This window comes from Hordeum vulgare, chromosome 6H, assembly GCF_904849725.1.
Source record: "Hordeum vulgare subsp. vulgare chromosome 6H, MorexV3_pseudomolecules_assembly, whole genome shotgun sequence".
Classification (NCBI taxonomy): Eukaryota; Viridiplantae; Streptophyta; class Magnoliopsida; order Poales; family Poaceae; genus Hordeum; species Hordeum vulgare.
The window spans coordinates 388,456,217-388,466,117 of NC_058523.1; positions in this window are offsets into that span (position 1 = coordinate 388,456,217).

The following is a 9,901-nucleotide window of genomic DNA, read 5'->3' on the forward strand; positions in this document are numbered from 1 at the left end:
CATATAGTCTGGCTATGCTCTATCATCATTGCACAACGAATTTAAATCATGCACAACCCCGGTATTGGCCAAGTAATTGTTTCACACCTTTACTTTCTCAAACCTTTTCAACTCTCACGCAATACATGAGCGTGAGCCATGGTTATAGCACTATAGATGGTGTGGAATGTGGTGGAGGTTGCAAGACAAAAAGGAGAAGATAGTCACATTAACTAGGCATATCAATGAGCTGTGGAGATGCTCATCAATATATATCAATGTGAATGAGTAGGGATTGCCATACAAATGATGCACTAGAGCTATGAATATGTGAAAGCTCTTAAAGAAAACTAGTGGGTGTGCATCCAACTTGCTTGCTCACGAAGACCTACGACAATTTTGAGGAAGCCTATCATTGGAATATACAAGCCAAGTTATATAATGAAAATTTCCCACTAGCTATATGGTGGTGACAAAACGAGAGACTCTCAATCATGAAGATCATGGTGCTTAATATGCACAAGTGTGGAAAAAGTGGTAGCATTGTCCCTTCTCTCTTTTTCTCTCATTTTATTTTTATTTTTTTGGTGGGCTCTTTGGCCTCTTTTTTTATGGGCTTCTTTGGCCTCTTTTATTTCCTCACATGAGACAATGCTCCATTAATGATGATCATCACACTTTCAACTCAAAACTTAGAGTAACGATGACTCTATATGGAATGCCTTCAGTAGTGTACTGTGGCAATGATCTAGCATGGCATAGACATCAATGGAAACATCGTGCTAGCTATCTTACGATCATGCAATGGCAATGTAGACGTGGTGGCACATGTCATGGTGGTAGTTGTATGGCAATATATCTCGGAATGACTTTGAAAAAAAGCCATAGTAGGTAGGTATGGTGGCTATTTTGAGGGAGGCTAATGGTGGGTTTTGTGCACCGGCGAAAGTTGCACGACACTAATTAAGAAGATAGTGATGGTGGAAGGTGAAAGTGCATCTAAACCATGGACTCAACATTAGTCATGAAGAACTCATATACTTGTTGCAAAAGTTTTATTAGTAATCGAAACAAAGCATTCAACGCATACTCCTAGGGGAAGGGTTGGTAGGTATAAACCATCACGCGATCCCGACCGCCACGCAAAGGATGACAAACAATATACTAATCATGCTCAGATTTCATCACATAGCGGTTCACCATACGTGCATGCTATGGGAATCACTAACTTCAACACAAGTATTTATAGATCCACAACACCTTACTAGCATGACTTCAATATTACCATAACCACAACTCAAAACTAATTGAGATGAATCAAACTTCTCTAACTATTCAATGCACATGAAGGTGGAAGTTTTCGTATCCCTCTGGATAACTACCCCTTTTGAGACTACTTTCAAAGCATAGATAAACTACCAAGCCACGCACCGCTGTGCTCTAAAAGATATAAGTGAAGCACATAGAGAAAAAGTATCTAGCGCAAAAGATATAAGTGAAGCACATGTGAGCTGAATTGTCTACTAAAATATATAAGTGAAGCTCGACAAAATCACGGTGTGTGCATGTCTCTCTCTCTAGGTGTGCATCAAGGATGATTATGACAAAAAAAAGACTCCTACGATACAAGACGCTCCAAGCAAAAACACATAACATGTGGTGAATAAAAATATAGCCCCAAGTAACGTTAACGATGGATTGAAGACGAGGGGATGCCTTCCCGGGGCATCCCCAAGCTTAGGATTTTACGCCATCCTTGAATCTCTTGGGGTGTCTTGGGCATCCCCAAGCTTGAGATCTTGCCACTCTTTATCTCTTTGTCCATAAGAACTTCACCCAAAACTTGAAAACTTCACAACACGAAACTTAAACAGAAACTCGTGATAACATTAGTACAAGAAAGCAAACCACCACTTCCTTAGGTACTGTAGAAAACTTAAATTCTACTTGTGCTGATGTTGGATTACTGTACTTTCAATCTTCCATGGCTAATACCCCCGATACTATCCATAGTTTCATCAAAATAAGCAACCAACACAACAAAAATAGAATCTGTTAACAGCAGACCAGTCTGTAGCAATCTGTTTATTTCGTATACCTCTGGTACTTCAAAAATTCTGAAAACTTACGAAAGCCTTAAGAATTTTCGTAGCAATCAGCATAAAAAAGAATCAACTCAAAAGCTCTTACAGAAAAAACTGAAAATTCTTTTCGTGAGCAGAAAATTTATGTCTTTTCCAGCATGACCAAACGATCATCCCCAAGACTAACCATAACGGTTTTGCTTGGCACTGACGCAAAAAGAAACACAAAAAACACAATCATAGCAGAATTATGAAAGTGTGGGAAACACAAAACATAAATAAAAAGGATAGATTCGTTGGGTTGCCTTCCAACAAGCGCTTTAGTTTAACGCCCTTAGCTAGGCGAAAGGTGATGAAATGACGTATAGTCATCTTTGGTGCTCAAACCATAGGTAGTGTGATCATTTATCATCTTAAGATTTTCATCTTTATTAGATGACTCACCACTAGCTTTAGGAACAAAAACAGGCTTGACGGTCTTTTTGAGAGTAAGATTTGGAGTATTTTGCACAGCGGCAAAAGCGGAACCCAAGTTGGTTATGACATCTTCTAATTTACCAATTCTAGAAGAATCATTAACTATAAGTTCCTTCTCCTTTAAAATTTTCAAAAAGTTTCTCACCTTGGATCCATACTGAGTAATTTGATTGTGGATCTTTCTATCCAAACCCTCAATAAGTTCAACTGTGGCAATTTTGTTTTCAATAGCGTCAAGCCTTTGCATCACGTGTTCCAAGGTCAAGATAGTTCCATGAACCATGAGCGGGGGTGAGCCTACCAAATTAATGATAGCTCTGTAGGAGTCAACAGTATGGCTCCCCAAAAAGTTCCCGCCTACAATGGTATCAAGGATATACCTATTCCAAGGAGAAATTCAAACATAGAAACTGCGAAGGAGGATGGTAGTGGATTGCTTACGAGTAGATCTACTTTGATCATTGCAAATCCTGTACCAAGCGTCCTTCAAATTTTCTTCCGCATTCTGCCTGAAATTGAGAACTTCATTTTTAGGGGTGTCGTTTGGAGTGGTGGGTCTAGTCATTGATGGACTATCTTACATACAAACGAGCAGGAAGAGAGAGTGAAACGGGCAAGAGAAAACAACGAAGGAGAAAGGCAAATGAAAACGGAAAATGTGAAGTGGGGGAGAGGAAAACGAGAGGCAACTGGCAACAAAAGTAAATGCAAGAGAAGAGTTTGTGAGACCTACTTGGATAGATCTTGATTTCTCCTCCCCGGCAATGGCGCCAGAAATGCTTCTCATGTCAGTTATGCTAATGCACAAAAGTCCTTCCAATGGCGCCAGAAACAGGTGTGTCGACGGCACCAGGAATCCTTCAGCTGGGCTACGCCTTAAGGGACTTCCTAGGCAAGTATGCAAAGGATTTCCCCCGTGTCCTTGGAGCCTTGCGTTGGTGTTCCCTTGAAGCGGAAAGGGTGATGTAGCACAGTGACAGTAAGTATTTCCCTCAGTTTGAGACCCAAGGTATCAATCCGGTGGAGGAGTATCACAAGATCCTGCACAAACACAAAAGCTTGCTCCCAACGCTATGAAGGGGTTGTCAATCCCTTATGGATTGTTTGCCAAGTGAGAACTGAAAGCAACAAAGTAACAAAGCAAAGTAAAAGCGAAGGTGTAAACGATGGATGTGAATAGGCCCGGGGGCCGTAGTGTTTACTAGTGGCTTCTCTCATGAAAGCAAGTAGACGGTGGGTGAACAAATTACTGTCGAGCAATTGATAGAACCGCGCAAAGTCGTGACGATATCTATGCAATGATTATATCTATAGGCATCACGTCCAAAACAAGTAGACGGATACTTTCTGCATCTACTACTATTACTCCACACGTCGACCGCTATCCAGCATGCATCTAGTGTATTAAGTCCATAAGAACAGAGTAACGCCTTAAGCAAGATGACATGATGTAGAGGGATAATCTCAAACCAATGATAAAAACCCCATCTTTTTACCCTTGATGGCAACTACTTGATGTGTGCCTTGCTGCCCCTACTGTCACTGGGAAAGGTCACCACATGGTAGAACCCAAAACCAAGCACTTCTCCCATTGCAAGAATCATAGATCTAGTTGGCCAAACAAAACCCAAGACTCGGAGAGACTTACAAGGATATCAAATCATGCACATAAGAAATCAGCAAAGACTCAAATATATATCTTAGATAATCTGATCACAAATCCACAATTGTTCGGATCTCGACAAACACACCGCCAAAGAAGATTACATCGGATAGATCTCCATGAAGATCATGGAGAACTTTGTATTGAAGATCCAAGAGAGAGAAGAAGCCATCTAGCTACTAACTATGGACCCGTAGGTCTGAAGTGAACTACTCACGAGTCATTGGAGGGGCGATGATGATGATGAAGAAGCCCTCCAACTCCAAAGTCCCCTCCAGCAGGGCGCCGGGAAGGGTCTCCAGATGAGATCTCGCGGAAACGGAAGCTTGCGGCGGCGGAAAAGTATTTTCGAGGCTCCCCTGATTTTTTGCGGAATATTTGGGAATTTATAGGCCAAAGATCTAGGTCTGGGGGCGGCCAGGGAGGCCACAAGCCTGCCCACCGCCGCCTCCCCCTGGTGGCGGAGTGGGGGCTTGTGGGCTCCCTGGAGCCCACCTGGCTTGGCCCAAAGGCCCCCTGATCTTCTTCTGTTCGGGAAAAAATCATTTCGGGGTTTTTCTTCCATTTGGACTCGGTTCCAAAATCAGATCTGAAAAGAGTCAAAAACACGGAAAAAACAGGAACTAGCACTTGGCACTGAATTAATAAGTTAGTCCCAAAAAAGATATAAAAGGTACATAAACCAACCAAAGAAGACAAGATAACAGCGTGAAATCGCCAAAAATTATAGATACGTTTGAGACGTATCAGCTGGTGCAACTTTTGACATGGTGTGAGGTTATTTTCTCACACTGTTATTTGAAGAGGTTTGTTCTGAGATGTTATCAAACTCCTTAAAGAGTCCAAATGCATATGCGGGTTTTATGAAGGATTTCTAGGGTGAAAACTATACAATCTCCATGCATATAAAGAAGGATGCAAAGTTTGAACCACACCAACGATATATCATGTTGGTTCCATCACGAGAAAACCCAAGTAAATCACAAACTATCCACACGCTAGTGTAGGTGATGAAGCCTCGTCCTAGAGATGGTGATGGAAGTAAGGTGCTACAAGTCGAAGTCATCTGATCGCCGAATAAGATAGATATTTTCTATGGAATGAGATAATAAATGTGTAGAATAGACGAATAGCTATCGGTGCAACCGTGCAACGCCCTTTTGAAATCACATTTCTCACTGAAATGGTATGGAAGCGCTCAAGACAGTTCATCAATCTCAACCAGGAATTATTTTAAACATATCGGGCTAAAACAATCATGTAAACTGCTTTTAATGTTTAGTTTTCTTGCGTGGTTCTCTATCTAATGTGAAAAATGAGTTTGATGTAGGCTTTGTTCAAATGTTTCCAAATTTGTTTCTATTGCTATTCTATTCTAACTTTCTATATATATTGGTGTCTCTTTTTTGCATTCTTTGTGCAATTATAAATCCTTAAATTGATGTTGTAGGCTACTAGTTTGTGTTAATAATGCGATACTGAAGATTAGTATGCTAGAATTCAGAATGACCTTGATGGTTTTGGTCTGAAAGAATCACAAAATGTAGCTGTTATAAGTTGCGTTTAGTGACCAATTGTTGTCACAAAAAGTGTGTGAGGCTAATATGGGGTCCACCTGGCACAGGTAAAATTAGAACAATTGTCATGATTTGACGCATACTTTTAAAGAACAAACTCGATGTTATTGCTTGTGCCCGAGTAACAAAGCTGTGAAAAAGGTGAAAGGACGTGGATGTCGCTGCTACCTCTTGAGCTTGCGTTGGTTTTCCCTTGAAGAGGAAACGGTGATGCAACGAAGTAGATAAGTATTTCCCTCGGTTTGTTGAGAACCAAGGTATCATTCCCGTAGGAGGAACAAGCAAGGCCCCAATCGTAGTACCTACACAAATAATCAAACTCTTGCACCCAACCGCTAAAAAGGGGTTGTCGATCCCTTCAGAGTTATTTGCAAGGATTAGATCTGATAGAGATAGATGTAAAAGATTGTGGAAACAAAGGTAAATAAATTGCAGCAAGATATTTTTTTGGTATTTTTGGTTTATAGATATGAAAATATAATATGGAAAATAGATCCGGGGCCATAAGTTTCACTAGAGGCTTCTCTCATAAAGGAAAATAATACGGTGGGTGAACAAATTACTGTCGAGCAATTGGTTGAAAAGCGAATAATTATGAAGATATCCAAGGCAATGATTATGCTTATAGTCAGCACGTCCATGTCAAGTAGACCAAAACGATTCTGCATCTACTACTATTACTCCACACATCGATCGACTCCTGCCTGCATCTAGAGTATTAAGTTCATGAAGAACAAAGTAATGCATTAAGTAAGATGACACAATGTAGAGGGATAAACTCAAGCAATATGATGAAAACCCCATCTTTTTATCCTCGATGGAAACAATACAATACGTGCCTCGCTACCCCTACTATGTCACTGGGTGAGGACACCGCAAGATTGAATCCAAAACTAATAACTTCTCCCATTGCAAGAATTACCAATCTAGTTGGCCAAAGCAAACCAATAACTCGAAGAGACTTGCTAAGTTACGAAATCATGCATATAAGAATTCAGAAGAAATTCAAATAATATTGATAGTTAATCTGAACATAAACTCACAATTCATCAGATCTCGATAAACACACCGCAAAAGAGTATTACATCTGATAGATCTCCCTAAAGATCATGACAAACATGGCATTGAAGATCAAAGAGAGAGAAGAAGCCATCTAGCTACTAGCTATGGACCTGTAGGCCTGTGGTGAACTACTCACGCATCATCGGAGGGGCAATGGAGTTGATGTAGATGCCCTTCGTGATCAATTCCCTCTCCGACAGATTACCGAAAAAGGTTCCCTGATTGGATCTGACGGGAACAAAGGCTCTCGACGGCGTAAAAGTATTTTCATGGCTCTCTTTAGCGATGGGCGAATATTTGGGAATTTATAGGCCAAAGAATAGGGTTAGGAGGTCTGCACGGGACCCACAAGCCAGGGGTGCCCCCCTAGGGCGTGCCCTGCAGCCTTGTGGCCTCCCAGCAAGTGCCCTGCCCCCTACTCCAAGTCTTCTGGTTTCTTCTGGTCCAAGAAAAATCATTCCAAAGATTTTATTCCGTTTGGACTCCGTTTAATATTCCTTATCTACAATACTCAAAAACAAGAAAAAAACAGAAACTGACACTAGGCTCTAGATTAAAAGGTTAGTCCCAAAAATAATATAAAACAACATATTAATGTATATAAAACATCCAAAATAGATAATATAATATCATGGAACAATAAAAAATTATAGATACGTTGGAGACGTATCAAGCATCCCCAAGTTTAATTCCTGCTCGTCCTCGAGTAGGTAAATGATAAAGACAGAATTTTTGATGTGGAATGGTACCTAACATATTGATCCATGTAATATTCTCTATTGTGACATGAATATTCAGATCCATAAGATTCAAAACAAAAGTCTAATATTGACATAAAAACAATAATACTTCAAGCATACTAATAAGGCAATTGCTTCCTTTGAAAATAACATGGTCTTAGAAAGTTATCCCTACAAAATCATATGGTTTGGCTATGCTCCATCTTCACCACACAAAGTATCAAAATCATGCACAACCCCGATGAAAATCAAGCAATTGTTTCACACTTTTTATGTTCTCAAACCTTTTCAACTCTCACGCAATACATGAGCGTGAGCCATGGATATAACACTATAGGTGGAATAGAGTATGGTGGAGGTTGCAAAAAAAAGATAGTCTTACATCAACTAGGCATATCAACGGGCTATGGAGATGCCCATCAATATAGATATCAATGTGAGTGAGTAGGGATTGACATGCAAAAAGGAAACTAAGTGGTTGTACAAAAGATGTAATTCCACTAGTTATATGAAAGTGACAAAATAGGAGACTCTCTATGAAGAACATGGTGCTACTTTGAAGCAAAAGTGTGGAAAAAGATAGTTGCATTGTCCCTTCTCTCTTTCTCTCATTTTTTTTATTTTTTTTTTCTTTCTTTTCTTTTTTTGTGTGGGCTTCTTTGGCCTCTGTTAATTTTTATGGGCTTCACTGGCCTCTTTTATTTTTTTGTGATGTCTGGAGACTCATCCCGACTTGTGAGGGAATCATAGCTTCCATCATCCTTTTCTCACACGGGACAATGCTCCAATAATTCAAATCATCACACTTTTATTTACTTACAACTCCAATATTACAACTTGATATCTATAACAAAATATGACTCTATAAGCAGTACGGAAGTGATGGTGCGTGTCATAAAAATGGGACGGTGGTGTTGCATGGCAATATATCTCAGAATAGCTATGAAAATGCCATAATAGGTAGATATGGTGGCTGTTTTGAGAAAAACATATGGTGGTTGTTTTGAGGAAAGTGGGTTTAATGTACCGGCGAGAGTTGTGCGGTACTAGAGAGGCTAGCAGAGGTGGAAGGGTGATATTGCGTATAATCCATGAACTCAACATTAGTCATGAAGAATTCACATACTTATTGCAAAAGCCTATTAGTTATCGAAGCAAAGTATTAGACGCATGCTCCTAGGAGAAGGGTTGGTAGGGGTTAACCATCGCGCGATCCCGACCTCCACACAAAGGTTGACAATCATTAAACAAATCATGCTCCGACTTCATCACATAATGGTTCACCATACGTGCATGCTACGGGAATCACAAGCTTTAACACAAGTATTTCTTCTAATTCACAATTACTTACTAGCATGACTCTCATATTACCATCTTCATATCTCAAAACTAGATGCAAGGAATCGAACTTCTCATCATATTCAATGCACTTTATATGAAAGTTTTTATTATATCCCTCTTGGATGCCCATAATATTATGACTAAATTCATAACCTAAACCAATTACAATGTTGTTTAAAGAACTCTCAAAATATTATAAGTCAGGTACGAGAGTCTAATAATTTCCGTAAAACACCACACCGCCATGCTCTAAAAGATATAAGTGAAGCACTAGAGTAACATTGCCTAGCTCAAAAGATATAAGTGAAGCACAAAGAGTATTCTAATAAATTCACGATTCAGCGCATCTCTATCAAAAGTTGTGTGCAGCAAGGATGATTGTGTCAAACTAAAAAGTAAAGACTCATATCATACAAGACGCTCCAAGCAAAACACATATCATGTGGTGAATAAAAATATAGCCTCAAGTAAATTTACCGATGGATTGAAGACGAAAGAGGGGATGCCTTCCGGGGCACACCCAAGCTTAGGCTCTTTGTTATCCTTGAATATGTCTTGGGGTGACTTGGGCATCCCCGAGCTCAGGCTCTTGCCAGTCCTTATTCCGTAGTCCATCAAATCTTTACCCAAAAGTTGAAAACTTCACAACAGAAAACTCAACAGAAAACTCATGAGATCCATTAGTATAAGAAAAATAAATCACCACTTTAGGTACTGTTGCGAAATCGTTCTTTATTTATATTGATGTAATATTTACTGTATTCCAACTTCTCCATGGTTCATACCCCCCCGATACAAACCATAGATTCATCAAAATAAGTAAACAACACAAAGAAAACCAAATCTATCAAAAATAGAACAATCTCTAGCGATCTGTTTACTTTGAATACTCATGTAAATCCAAAAATTCTGAAAAATTAGGACAATATGTGAAATTTGTAAATAAATCTTGTGTAAGGGTAATCAAAATGTTCAAAT